The sequence below is a fragment of the Neophocaena asiaeorientalis genome, unplaced genomic scaffold, assembly GCF_003031525.2.
Source record: "Neophocaena asiaeorientalis asiaeorientalis breed wild unplaced genomic scaffold, Neophocaena_asiaeorientalis_V1.1 scaffold46, whole genome shotgun sequence".
Taxonomy (NCBI): Eukaryota; Metazoa; Chordata; class Mammalia; order Artiodactyla; family Phocoenidae; genus Neophocaena; species Neophocaena asiaeorientalis.
Window position 1 is genome coordinate 15,517,384 of NW_020175393.1, and position 15,368 is coordinate 15,532,751.

Genomic DNA, 15,368 nt, shown 5'->3' on the forward strand with positions numbered 1-15,368 from the left:
AACAAGGTTGTATCGGATGGTGGTGACATGATAATGGGTGAGTGGAACACACTAGTGATCAGTTAAAGAGGGTGGTCAAGGTATGTCCTCTCTGAAGAGGTGTTTGCACAGAAACTTGGAACCAAGTGAAGGAATGAGATGTACGAAGATCTGGGAGCCAGGTTTACCAGGAATAGGCAGTAGAAGTTGACAAAGCTATAATGTGGGAATGATTGCTTTGATTGTTGGGAAAAATACAAGAAAGTCATCATGGCTAGAGCAAAAGGAGCATGGGAAAGAGTGGGAGGGAATGAGGTCAGAGAAGTTGGAATGAAGCAAACCATATAGGCTTCACGGGCCATGGTAAGAAATGTGAATTTTATTCTCAGTATAATGGCACCATTGGTTAGTTTTGAGTGGAGAGGTGACATGATATCATTTGTATGTTCCCTTTGGGATCAGTATTTGTGGCCACATCGACATGCATAGAATCCACACCCATCATTTGGGATCTACAGACTGTATTTAGCATGTTCAGGATAAAAACAAAGCTTCTGTGAGAGTCTCCAATGATGACTACTATCACTTCCTTTTCTTTTAATTCTACTATCAATTTCCTTTCTTTCAATGATGACTACTATCACTTCCTTTTCTTTTAATTCTACTATCAATTTCCTTTCTTTCAATGATGACTACTATCAGTTCCTCTTCTCATGCTGTCCCATGTCAAGGGAGTGAGCCCTGTTTTCCCTCCCCTTGAGTTTAGGCTTCACTTAGTCACTTGCTTGACCAATATACTGTGGCAGAAGTAACGATCTGGGACTTCAGAGGCAAGGTCCTTAGATTCCTTAGTTTTCACCTGGACTTCTTGGAATGGTTCTTCTTGGAATATTCCCAGCCACCACACAGTGTGAAACCTAAGCTACGTGGAGGTATCATGCGTAGGGCACCCCAGGTGACAGATCCAGGTTACCTCCCAGCCACCAGCTAACTCAACCGCCAGGCATGAGAGAGTCATCCCAGATTTCCAGTCTAGTCCAGACTTGAGATGACTGTAGTCCCAGTCACAACGTACGATTGTAGTTTCATGCGAATCCCCAAGCAAAAACCTCCCACGTGAGCGCACTCGATTTATAAAACTGTGGGAGATAACCAGTTGTCGTTTTCAAGCCACTAAGTTTGGGATGTTTTACAATGCAGCATTAGTTGAGCGAAACAGTCTCTTTTGCCAAAACTTTCACTCTCTATTCCAACCATTCTGTTGATGCCAAGTCTGGTCCATTAAGTATCACTGGCCCCTTACTCTCTGTTTTTTCTTTTTTTTTTTTTTTTTGCTTTCCTTTTTCCTAAATTTCAGCTTTGTTTCTTGTTTTGTTTTTGTTTTCATTTTTCAAAACAGAAGCAGGTGCAGTTCCCTCACATACACTTGGCTCAAATTCAAGAATACATCAGCCATACGGTTCTGGACGTTCCGGAGCTGAGCTCAATGATCTCTCCTAAGAGCCTGATCGAGCATTATCTTCCACGGCTCTTTCTGCTAATGCTTCCCCTCTTGTTCTTTTTGCAGTTTCAGGCATCTTTATTCCAGTATTTTATTGTTATTGTTAATCGAGCAAATGAGTTTCATCTTATCAGCAGGCAGTTCAGCTGGTGACTGCTTTCTTAGGTCAACGTGATTCTGTAGATATGTATATTACATCCAGGTTAGTTAGATATTCATGACTATAAAACATAGGACAGTTCATTGATTAACTGGTCATCAGAGAGCGAGAGCTCTTCCTCTTGACATGCCAAGATGACCCAAGTCTGATGAGCTCATTTGTTACGCACATATAAACTTTAGCAGTAGTGTATACCTGATATTAGCACATTACTTACTGCTTAAGTATCTGGTAACAAAAACTGTGGTCTTTAAAATCTTATTCTGCAAACAAGTCAATGAGTTTATAGATAAGCATGGCCATGAATGTAGCTCTTTCCACATATATAAACACGAATAAAGGCAGGATTATGTAGAACAGAACAAAAATAAAATAAGACTCTTGACTTCACATAACATTAAGATTTTTTTAGAGAAAGGGGGGCAAATAGAGTTGATATCCTGTGGAGCCTTCCTGCCCATCAATTCTGGGAGGTAAAAGGCTGAAGCCAATCTTAAACTATGGAAACCATTTTGGCTTGGAGTTTCAATGACTTAGTTTAAGTAAACAATTAGCTCCAGTAGTCTGTTGGCTCAGCAATGAATATGGAAGTCAGTCCTAATAAATTATTTTCTATGATCTTTCTAATCTTACACAAAGTAACTCTTCATTGTCTAACTAGGTTTTTTAAAAAAGGCTCTAAATAGCTATCAATTAACTTTCTATTTCCTGTTATAAAATGTGAACATTATGATAGACTTGAGTCGGCCACGGACTCAACGGGGAAAATCACTCCTTTGCATGGGGCATAAATGTAGCCTTTATATATTACTAATCATAACTACAATGGGACTAATCATATTCTGATACCAAGTTGAAATGAGGAATTAGAAGAGTTCTTTTCATTTTAAGTCTTTGGAAATCTGGATACAACCCAGACATTACCCAGAGGATGTCCTCTTTGAAGGCTTGGTTTTAGCAGAATGGATTCTGTGGAAGGGGCTTTCTGTGCTTGGTTGCACTCTGGTGTTGTTTCACATGTTGCTCTCGGAAATATTGAAGTTTCTTTTGAATTATTTTTCCTAATGATGAAAAACAGCTGAAATTAATGAACGTTGTGAATTTAAATAGCATCACACCATTAGTCACAAATATCTCAATAGTAAAGAAGCATATAACCATTAACATTTAAAATGATGAACAAGCTGCTCAAGCTACATTGTTTTTACTGGACAAATTTATCAAGTTGAGGTCGGCTTCTATTATGTGCCTTGTCGATCCATTTCATTTGGCTGCAAGATACTCCAACATATTTTGTTTTGAATAACTGCTACTTTTTACAAAGTGATCTGTTTGGGAAGGAGGCGGCCAGAGGGAGAAGTGAGAAAACGGAGTTAACCTAATTACGGTATAATATTTTTCTTTTTAGTAATTTATATAGGATGTCTTGAAATGTCTCTTTTTGTAAGTATAATGTCTCTAAATGTAAGGAAAATGTAGGCTTTTCCTTTATCAGGATAGAGTAAATGAGAATGCTAATTGATTTCAAGTGAAATTATTTGGGTTAATTCTCATTTTTTGATGTTTGAAGGAACAGTATTCCTATTCACATGTAAAATGGTACAAATCTGATATTGGTTAAGATTATTTTGGTCAGACCATCTAAGTTTTATGAACAAGTTTTATGGGTCTTAGGGGCCTTCACAGGAAACACAGAGACTAATGTTTTCCTGAGGCTTTGACCCATGGGAGTTGCTCTGTCTGCAATTCCCTTCCTGCATTTGACACATCCATATTCCACTGTTAGCATCAGCTCAGAAGTTACTTCCTCCATGAAGCCTTTCCTGATACGTTGAGATTTTCTACTACTGGGATCCCAGAGTCCCTGTAACATATCTCTAATTCTGTGCTCATCTGATATGATTTACATGTCTTTCTCCAACGCCATCTCCTTCTCTGACCAAAAGAGAAGAAAATTTTGACTGTGTCTTCCCCAGTGTGGAGATCAGATCTTATTCTTCATTATAATACATGGATTTAGCACCTAGTATCTGGCCTGTGTAGACAAAAATATTGGCTGGGAAAAAGCCAAATGGCTGTTCTTAGATGGAAGCCGTTTCAGAAGAAGCAGGGTTCTCTTCCAAACATTACAGTTATGCTGAGAAAATACTGAAGTTTCTTAGCTTTCAAACCAATCATTGATTTGGTTTTCTTATCTGTAGTGGTTAATTTTGGTCCACAAGATTAAGAGGTTTGAGTGCCCCATGAGAGAGGCATGAGAGCTTCCTAAAATGATAAGAATCATTCTTCCCTAAAGTCAAGGAAACAGAACAGTCCCAGACAGGTAACAGTACTTCCAGTTCTTTGATTACAGATGCATATAATCATACAAAATTATTTAAAATAGGGAATGTTTTACCTAGTGTGTTGCAGGTTGACTGAGATGCTTGTTTAAAATGCAGAACCTGATTTATCAGGTCTTGGGTGGAGCTCAGCTACCTGCATTTTAAACAACTGTTCAGCTAATTCTGATGCCTATAGACTTGGGCTTTGAAGAGACACTGCCAAAGATGCTGAACTCACTTCCTTTGGAAGCAGTTTTCACATATGTTTCTATGGAAGTTTGTGTGGTTTTCTTTCCTCTCCTCCACTTAGAATATAACATTATCAGGACAAATGCCTGGCCTATTGTTATACTTTCCTAACTCCATTGCACTAAATTCGGTGCTCTGCCCTCATGGTACATCAGGACAGGCATGGAAGAGACCTCATGTCTGCTCTCAGTTTATAGGAGGCTGGGAAAAGGGGTGAAATCGCGGGTGGCTACCGGGCCATAGAAGTCTTCACTTTTCTCAAGTGCTGTGTGAGTATTTCGAGTTTTTAGTATCTGCTCATACCTACAGGGCACATAAAAGCAAGTCCCTGGGAGTCAGCAGACATTTGTGCCTCTTCCCCAGATGCCCCTACCTCAGTCAGCTCCTGGGGCTGTTGAACCCTTATCAATCCACGGGCATCTGACCATCACTGTCCTGCTTACAGGCTGTCTGTGGCTCTACCTGCCTCTAGGAATGAGTCTACATCCTGAACCAGACTCACAGGCTCCTCATAAGCTGCCTCCTCTCTTCCTTTCCAGCCACATCTATATCATCTACCTCGGACGCATGACTCTCTAGCTGATGGGACTTCTCGGAGTTTCCCTAATAACAGGTTCTTTCATAGTTTCCGAGTACATGTCACCTCCTGCCGAGAAGGCTGTCACAACGTTGACTTTCTGTGAATGCCTACTCAGTCTTCAGTTATCACCTCCAATGGGAAGCCAAGAGTGACAAAGCCAACTAGCCTTACATGTTTAATTTCTCTATTGGCATTTAATTTCATTTCATTGTTCTAACATTTAATCATTTAACAACCCTATGGGGCAGTTTCCCATTTTACAGTTGAGAAAGCAGAGGTACTGGGAGGTGAGGTAGCTTGCCCAAATTCCCACAACTAGTAACTGGAAGAGTTAGGATTCAGACTGATATATCCCATCTCTAGCTCCATGCTCTTAGCCTTACACCTTGACTAGATGGCCTTTTACTTGTGCACCTTCTTCACTAGAACACAGGAGCCATGTCTTAGTTTTCCCTGGATTCTACTTTCCGAGCAAACTGCCTCGTCCACAGTAGATGTTCAGTTAACGTGTAATTGGATAAGCCTGTCACTGGATCATAGGCCTTTGCCTTGCCAAGGATTACAGGAGCAGCGGAAGCCACAGAAAAGACCAAATCGAACCAACCAGAGCCCATTAAGACCACCCAGTTATAAACTATAGGGGCTACCTAGCGACTTTGATTTCTACATTAACAGAAAAGGTACTAATAAAATGTAGCATTGATTGACTTGTGTCTGATTTCTAGAGACAGAGCTGTGAGTCAGGGGTGATTTAATCTTTCAGCCTCCTGTAGCTATTTCTGGATTTCTTTGTGGCGAGGGACATTAGATTCACCTCGTGTGGTGTGGGGCAGTGATGGACTCAGTGATCAAAGTGCCGATGGTGTTTCGTGTTCAGAGGCGTCTGACTACCTCTCCTTCCTGTCAGTGTTCCCAATAGCACAGGCCAGCTCAACTGGAGAACAATTGGGTCTTCTGAACTTTCAGCCTAATCTCAGAGGTGTCAGCCTTCCCCATGCACCAGCGCTTATGCTTTCGGGTTGGAGAGACCTAGCTTTAAATGGCAGATTTACTGTTTACCACAAATGACCTGGGGTAATACATCTGGCTGCTCTAAGCCATGGTTTCCTCCTCTCTGAAATGGGATTAATGGGAGTGTCATTATGAGGATAATGTACATCAAGCATTACTGTGTAAGGTCACGTATCTAATGAAGCTGGATCCAGAAAACAAATTCAGGCCGTCTGATCCCAGAGTTGGAACTCATAGCCATTAGCTTCTCAACAATATTCTCAACTCGCTCAGTTAGCTCCCTTCCTTAATTCTTCTACCCATTCAATCTCTGCCCTTTCACTGCTGAAATTCATGAAAATGGAGTCCATCCTCACTGCTTTACAGCGTGAACCATTTTTTCCTCTCACCACCCGCTGGACTCTGCCTTCTGTCACCACCACTCCATAGCCGTTATGCTCTAGGTGGTGAATCATGACAGTTGATCAGGAACTACTCTGCGAATATGCAATGTTCAGACTTCATTTGAATTTATTTCTTGCTCATCTCACAGCGCTGAGCGGTTTGGGGTTAGCAAGGTGGCTCTGCTCCATGCATTCATCTAGAAACCCAAGCTGATGGGGGCTTTCTTTGATCACTCAGGGCTTCCACTGGGGATATCTTCCTTTGGTCAGCCAAGAGAAAAGAGCAGGGTGGAGCCAGGGAAGGGTTCTGTGGACCGGTGGTGCATCACCTTCACTCCACATTCCATTGCTAGAACATCTAGAATAATCACGAGGCCAGAGAAGAGAGGACAATATGAACTTTGCTGAGCAGCCAGAAACTCTTTGCCACACTCACTGAAGGAAGTCAAGACTATTATTAACTGTAAATGTCTCCAACATCAGGGCAGTGTACCTTTCCAATCCTTTCTTGAACCATTTCTGTACTTTCCCACCATACTGTCTCTACCAGACTGTCCGTTCTATCTAAATGCTCAAGATCACTTTCTTTCACACCAAAACCCTTGATGGCAAAGTACAGTATTACCTCTTTCACTGAGCCTTTTCTCATCTTCCCCTCTCAGAAGGAGAAGGACAAGGTAGACAGCAAACTGTTTCCACTTTAGATCATCTAAGGTCAAATCATAGAAGGTTAGCACAGGAAGAGGTCCCCAGCAATGCTTAGCCCAACGTTTTCTTTGTATGAAAGAAGCCAAGACCTAGAGAGATAAAGGGATTGCCTAGGGACAAGCCATGAATAGAAACTAAGTCTGTTAGATTCCATTCCTGTCTCTATCCTCACGTTATCTCCTGGTGGCGTAGGGCCAGCCTCTGGGGTAGTTTTATTCATATATATTTTTCAAACTTTTCCCAATTAACCCCCAAAGTATATTAAAAACAATGCTTTAAAAATAATGCCAATAAAGATCTTCTTTATATAGACTGACAGATTAAAAACATTTTCCCCAGTTCTGCTTCATGATCTTGTAAAGTTTGGAAATCTCTTAGTTTTTCCTAGCGATGCCTCAAATTTCAGTGAGAATGAATCAATCTCTATGTGTCTATCTATATATATCTCAGCTCTTGGCAATTAAGTCTCGTGATAATTGTTTTTGTGCGTTAGTCATAACCACTTTTTAAGCAGCAAAGCCTATTACTGGTGCAGAGTGAGTTTCAGATGCCCTGCAGTTTGATTAATTTTGGGTAATGCAGCTGTGTGGGGTAAGGAGATTTTACAACGCCTATAAAATGTTACCTCATGACATGTTCAGCAGTGAATCTGTGGCACCACAGAGCAATTTCAGTGCTTTTCATTAAATACCCGATACCATTTACATTGTACAGTTTTTAAGCAAGAACCATCCTCCGAGATCAGGAGGGTCTGTTAATTGCAAGGCATTTGGGAATCCTGGAAGAGGTAGAAGGGTCTCGATATTTTTCTGGGAACGAATGTAAAAACAACAAGCCAACAAACAGAAAACACTACACGCGAAGGAATTGTATTCGATCCATGTTGCTTTTAGCGGGTTCTCTGATCTTCCCACAACAAAAGATGAGATCTGACTTGCAGCAAATAGTGTGCCCCAAAACACAGTCTCCCATGAAAGCAAATCAAGAAGAGAACAAGAAAACCATAGTGAGTGGTATACATTTCTTCTTGTTATTTGAAATCATCTCTCTTAGCTTCAGCTACCTTTGATATTGTTGTTATTACAGGTAAGAGAGCAGATATAATAATTAAATCCATCATTGACATTCAAACAATTCATACATACCTATTTAGCCCCAATACATGCCAGGCAAATGGATAGAAGCTCAAGATAAAAGATGGCTGTGAGAAAATAGGATGAATTTTTTAAAATGGTTTCTGCCCCCCCGAGAGATCGCAGTGTTACAGTTTGAAGCTCTGACTTCTCACCCAAAGCTAGGCGCACCTGATCATTTTTCACTTGGATGTTATAACACCTCCTTAAACTCGACCCATTCAAATCTAAGTTCATCATTCTTGTCTAAATCAGTTTTTATCCTTGACTAAAGAAAATCACTGTATCTTATAACAGCAAAGCACCATGCAAATGTTCGCTTTTCACTAGAATTATTCCCTACAGTGGTAATTACCAACCTAAGACACACAAATAATAAGATTTTGGATTCATCATCCTTCCAGTCCCCAAGGTCAGTCAAATAGCACAGCCTAAGCTCATCTTTTCTGGAAGGCTGTCCTCACCTCTCAAGGTCTTGCTACCTTCAGACCGTCTCCCCTTCTAATCCACTCACTATTCGTCACTGTGTTGTCCCTGTTTCTCAAGCACTGTGGTGTCATCCCAACGAGGTCACACACTCTTGGAATTCACAGCCTGCATCTTAAGCCTCTGTTCTCACCTGTGACGATGACTGGGTATAAGTGTGGATCTGAAACACGAGCTCAAACCCAGGTCCGGATGCTAACCAGCTCTGCAACCCAGTGAAATCCAAACCGCTTTCAAACTGGAGTTTCTTCTTCTGTGATGTGACTAAGATAATAAGGCCCAACTCACAGAGTTGTATTGAGAACTAGAGAGAAAGTAGACTCTACTCAAAAGTAATTTGTAAATCTAGAGCCCACACAAATGTAAATTCTTAGTATTATTTGCCATAGTTTCAGCTCAGCACAATAAATATTAGGAGATTAATTGATGCACTGATGTTAAGTGAGTCTCCTAAACGTACTAAGATCATGGAACATTTAGTACCAGTTGTTTGCTTATACATTTGGAGGATAAACCTACGAAACCAGTCCTTCTGCTTTCTGAACAGCATGTTCCCTGGGCAGAAACATAGATCCACACCATTCCTTAATCCCAATGCACCTCTCCTCATGTGTTCCACAGCAGGAAAACTTGTCCACCACATCTGTCTTCTCTCTCTCAGTGCGCCTTCTCTCTCCAGACACTGGACTCTGTCAGTAAAATAAGCTGCCTGTCAAGGAAAAGAGCAAAGTGATAGGACAAGGAGCCAAGACCTCAACGTCAACGTCAACCTCAATGCCATGGATCACTCTTTCCAATCATATTATTCGTGCTGTATTTGTAAAGACATGAGAGACACAATATTGAACATCAAAGAATGACAGAGCCTTATGTAAAGCTACTTTTAAAAATAAATGATGGTGACGATGATGATGGTCATGGAGGAGGTGTTTACTATGGCATCTAGATGGGAGAAGATTTTTATTTTTGACAAGGGTTTGCCCTGAGCTTCTCATAACATCGGAGAGGCAGTTAGGTCTCCCATAAATGTTCGGCTTACTCCAAAGGCCAACCTGGTCCACAGGTGCAGATAGTTTTAATTTGGCCATTGCTGGTCAACTTAGCTTTTTTTTTTTTTAAAAGACGAGGCAATAAACTAAGGTTTTTATTGTGAATGTTGAGCAATTCTCATGATTGGAGTGTTCTTCAAGACTCACCTAACTGAATGGCTTCAAAACCTTAGCTGATGCACTTCTTTTTTCAAGTTCTGAAGGTCCCAGCCAAAGTGTTTACATTTATTGTGAGTAATTTTTATTTAATCTTTTTAAGAAGTAGACCAGTCTTGTAACATAGTGATTTAGCTTTATTAAAGATAATTAAAAGGGATAAACCTCCTTCTGCCCAAATGATCTATGTAACCAATAAAAGTCACTTTGGAGCTGGATAATTATCTGGATAATTATCTCAACCCTTTTAATTCTGCTCTTCTGGGCTTATAGTAGGCATTCCGTGGTAACTTGTTGATTGATTTGCTTTTGACTATGAAGACTTGACCCAGTAATTTTTTTTTTTCCCCCCATGTTTAAATAGAAGTCTTCTTTTACTTTTAATTGTGGTATATTTGACAAAAGTTTTATATATTTAAGGTATACAATTGATGATTTGATATACATACACATTGTGAAATAATCACCACAGTCAAGCTAATTAACGTGTGTGTGTGTGTGTGTGTGTGTGTGTAAGATCTACCCTCTTAGGAAATTTCAAGTATACAAAAAAGTACTCTTCACTATAGTCAGATTGTTGTACGTTGGATCTCTAGAACTTAATCATTCTGTAAAACTGAAACTTTGTATCCCTTGACCAATATTTCTCGTTCACCCCCTCCCCCCAGACACTGGTATCCACCCTTCCACACTCTGCTTCTATGAGTTTGACTATTTTAGAAGCCCACATATGTCAGATCATGCAATATTTATATTTCTGTGTCTGGCTTATTTCACTTAGCATAATGCCCTCCAGGTTCATTCACGTTGTTGTAAATGGCAGGATTTATTTCTTTTTTTAAGGCTGAATACTATTCCATTCTATATATATATAAAATCTAACCCCCAAATTCTAATAATTCAGAAGGTCAAATGCCTTGAGCACTCAAGACAAATATACTTTTTTTACTTTTGCTTATGTTAGAATCATAAAACCCTATAGAGAGTAAAAATTTCTCGAGTTTACCCAGCCCAAAATGATGTATAAAGACACCATACTGGCTTTGGTAATAATTTCTGTTATCTTATATGCCAGTGGATCAAAAGTTCTCTCTTATATCTATTCCCAAACCAGACTTAATAATGTTAAGTTGATACATTCTCAGGTTGATACATTTAAATTCTGACTTTTTCCCCATTGAAAAATATAAAGAGAAATGAGTTTTCAACTTTGACTTACATGCTAGAGACAGTAACGTAGAAGTTCATGATGACTCCTAATGCTTTGGTTCTTAAGGATGTAAAGAAGAGATGATATCTACTTTGAATTAAATTCGAGATGTAAGGTTAGGAGCTCTCTCCCTATTTCTAATGGTATATGAGGTGAATCCCTTAGAGGATCCAGTCTGTTTTTTAGACTTTAACTTCCTTCGAAGATGGTAGCAACTGATGTGAAAATTTAGTTTCCACAAAAAAACACTTGTTAGGAATAATCGTATCTTATTTTTCAATGGAATTTTTGAGGCATCATTTATATACAATAAAGCTCACAGGTTTTAATTGTTCAACTTGATGAGTATTGACAATTGATATACAACATTTTCATTCACCTAGTAAGTTCCCTGTGTCCTTTTCGGGCAATTCTTAACGTTTCAGGGACAAGCATATTTTAATTTCTATTACCGCAGGGTATTTTGCCTGTTCCTGTACTCCATATAAATGGAATCCTACAGTATGGATACTTTACTTCTGAATTAAAATTTACAAAGCACTTTTACTTTCACTACTTCCATTAGATCCTTGGAGTGAGAGAAAGGTCCCAAGGTAAAAATTTTTATAGATGGGACAGCAAAGCTCAGACTTGCTTAATGTCACCCAGTAGAAGGCTTTCAAGGCAGAATTGAAGCTCGGTGTTCTGATTTTGGGTTCGGGACTCCTTCTGTTGAATTGTAGTGGATCCTGGAAAGATGTTTGGACTTGTCTTCCTCATAACAACAACAGTGATAATAAAAATAAGTACCTGAGTCTGAATGCCAGCATTGCCATTCCTGATGTGTGTGATTTCCAGTAAGTTATTTGATCCATTTCAGACTCAGTTACTTTATAAAGTAAGGATGGTAACAGCCTCATTCCTGGATCTGACACTCTTGTTTGTACTCCAAGACTCATATCTCTTCATGATTTCTGCTCGAGGTTCTATAAAACCTCAATACCAACAGGCAGAGTCAGAAACTAACTGTTGGGTTGTTACAGCACTTGGTTTAAGTCTTTCTGATCATATTTTATTTCCATTTTTCTCTCTCTGCTAAATCATGAGCTCCTTGAAAATGGGATGCAGTTCTTCCTCACCACCATTTCTTAAGTGCTCAGCACACCATCTGGCCCAGAAGTGATGTACGCTCTGAACTTGTTACAGGTAGCCAGAAATAAAGACAGGCAAAGCTCCTTTGGAGAAAATTTTGGCCTCCAACTTTTACATCACCACTCAGACTTGTCTGAGTGGGTCTTACTAGATCTGATACGAGGGTATGAAAAATATGATGAGATTATTTTCATGGTCATGCTAAACATGTTAAATCGTACCATAAATCTCCAAGTCATCAAACCAATGTAGGAGAAGAGAGTCCACCTACCTGTTACAGTTAGATGCCTGTACGGGTTAGGGAAGGACCACTTTGCCTAGTGCCCCCCTCCTCATGTGGCCACCTCCTAATTCCCTAGTGCTGCCTTGTGCCAGCCACCTATACCTAACTGCAGTGCTGCGGTGGTATTAAGGGAAACAATAATGTCTGCTAACGCTGTCAACACCTTGGCAATATCTGCCTTTCTTCAATTACTTTTGTTTACAAATTACTCCTAATTTTGTTCTTAAAAGCTAGTTAAGAACAAATGCTGCTAGGATTGATGGGAAGCTAACTGCATGATTAAGTAATTACGTTTTTAAAGCTTGCCTTACACTAGGACTAATGATATGTCACCCAGTAGCAGAAATTCCAGATAATGAATGCGAAATGTTTCTATGTACTTAGTTGCTTTTAAATCTCCCTTCACGCCAGAGCTGGTGCTATGCATGGGGTAGTGGGAGGAAGAAAAGGAGTGACAGCTCGGCCTCCCCAGTCTTTGTGTAGAAACACACACTCCCACCCAGGGCTCTTTTCTGCCCTCGAAGATGCTTTATTTTTTGTAAAGCTGACGCTTTATTTCCGTGTAGGGCTGATTGTTCGGTTGGTTCACTGATGAAAATGCTACATCGTTTTGTTGAATAAAGAGCCGAATGAAGTTAACTAGCAGGGGACTGTCCTTTCCCTGCAGGGCCCAGATTGAGAGTGGATCTTTTGAGTATATAACAGAACAGAATTCGAGTCAGAGCTGAAGGGGCTCTGCCTCTCCTCCTCCAACTGGGGACTTTCACGGGTGAGGATTGGTGGAGTGGGTGTTGGGTGAGCAGGGTCCAAGGGATGGAAGGAGAAATGAGGTCCCTTCATCTTTACACTTGGGATTCTTGGTCATTCGTAGGGGTTCTTGGCTTCTGGACTCCTGACAAGCATCAGTTCTCTTCTTCAGGCTGCAATCCTGCAGTTAAAGTCAGAACTCATTTTGTGGTGACGGGTAACGTTTCCTCAGTGAATACACAGGTTCTCCAATAGTCCAGCCATTTTCTTTTCTAGATAAAGACAGTGGGAAAAAGTGTTATATGTGTACGTGTGTATAATATATCAATGTTTTAATCTATTTTGTATATAATTGTGTCAACTATATATGCATATGCATTCATATATAATTTATATTTATGCATTTAATGTCTTTATATAGTGATATATAACACATGCATATAAAAAGCCTAGCACAGTAAACGTTCAATCTGTTGCTATACTTACATGTATAATATAATTATAGTAACAAGTTACTATAATGCATGTCTATATATCACACATAAACACATTGGTGTAAAACAGCTATATATGTACACTATACCCATATAGACACATATGTACATATTGCATATCTACAGAGATATTCTCAAAAATATATAATTCAACAACGTTAGAAAATGCTTCAGTTAATGGGGGTGCTCTAGTGTGGTAAGTTATCATCCATTGGCTCACACTGAAAGGTGAGCAAAAATCAGTCCTCGCTTTAAATCTAGATTCATATTGGCCAGTTACTTCACCTTCTTAACATCTTTCTCAGACTCCTTTACTTTAAAATATGAATTATAAAAAAAAAGTACATGAATTATAGATACCAACCTTGAGGGGTTGCTGTGAGGAGTAAATGAGTTTACATATGGAATTCATCCAACGGTCTTGCACATAGTAGGTACTCACTAACTGTTCATTTTGTTTCCCAAAGAACTGCAATTTCTTTTCCTCAAACACTGAGTAATAGTGACCCCTAAGAGAAGCAACAGACTGTGCATTTTCCCTGCTGGTGAGATTCAGACTAGTTATCTCTTACTGCCGAGTAACCACCGTAATAGACTGAGAAGATTTCCACTTAAATAAGTGGATGATCTTTTAGCTGACTATGGAAATGTAAATGGACCCTAATGAACGAATGCCATAATCATTCTTCCTGTTTCTTCTTTATAGACGCATTATTTCCTAAGGGTGAATGCATTCAGGGTACATACGCTTGGATATGAATACACATATGCATATACATTTTCAAGGTACTAGCTTTAAGGGAGAAGGATATTCATTAACTAGGGCTGTACAGTCTCTTCAAGGACTTCTATTTGCACCAGAATAAGGTCTATATTCCTTAGTCTGACATTCAAGGCCTTCTGACCTGACCTCAACTATGTCTAATGAGATATTCCAATTTCCCTGAGCAACTAGTCCTCTCTCTTCTGAATTTCCAGAAGATTCATTCCCTGTACTAATCATCTGACATTTTATGGCTTTATTTAAAATTTTTTACCTTCTCAGAGCAAGGAACTAGCTATTGAATTTAGCCGATAATATACTGGGCATATACTCTAAGAAAACTGTAATTCAGAAAGACACATGCACCCCAATGTTCACTGCAGCACTATTTACAATAGCCAGGTCATGGAAGCAACCTAAATGCCCATCGACAGACGAATGGGTAAAGAAGATGTGATACGTATATACAATGGAATATTACTCAGCCATAAAAAGGAACGAAATTGGGTCATTTGTTGAGATGTGGACGGATCTAGAGACTGTCATACATAGTTAAGTAAGTCAGAAAGAGAAAAACAAATATCGTATATTAACACATGTATGTGGAACCTAGAAAAATGGTACAGATGAACCGGTTTGCAGGGCAGAAATAGAGACACAGATATAGAGAACAAACGTATGGACACCAAGGGGGGAAACGGGGGTGGGGGTGGTGCTGGTGGTGGGATGAATTGGGAGATTGGGGTTGACATGTATACACTAATATGTATAAAATAGATAACTAATAAGAAACTCCTGTATAAAAAAATAAAATTTAAGAAAAACCATGCAGAATCTAGCAGAGAACCTAAATATATATATATATATATTTATTTATTACTTAAAAACATAATTTTTTCAGGATATACTTTATCTGGCTTATGATAGAAAAATTTAAATATATGGCACAATATTAAAAAATTAAAATGACCTATGATTTCATCACAGAAAGATAACCCTTAATAGCACCATGAGATATAAT

The 15,368-nt window shown here is 39.4% G+C and overlaps 1 protein-coding gene across 4 annotated transcripts in view; it reads right to left on the bottom strand.

The window, feature by feature from the left end:
* Positions 1-1,400: 1,400 nt before the first annotated feature.
* PKHD1 (PKHD1 ciliary IPT domain containing fibrocystin/polyductin) overlaps positions 1,401-15,368 on the bottom strand; it is a 600,926-nt gene continuing 586,958 nt past the window's right edge. For all 4 annotated transcript variants that reach the window (XM_024765924.1, XM_024765923.1, XM_024765919.1 and 1 more), the window contains 4 exons: positions 10,939-13,362; positions 9,115-9,223; positions 2,565-2,701; positions 1,401-1,657 (listed from right to left, as the gene is read on the bottom strand). The gene's annotated coding sequence lies outside the window, so the exon portion shown is untranslated. The remainder of the gene's footprint in view (positions 1,658-2,564; positions 2,702-9,114; positions 9,224-10,938; positions 13,363-15,368) is intronic.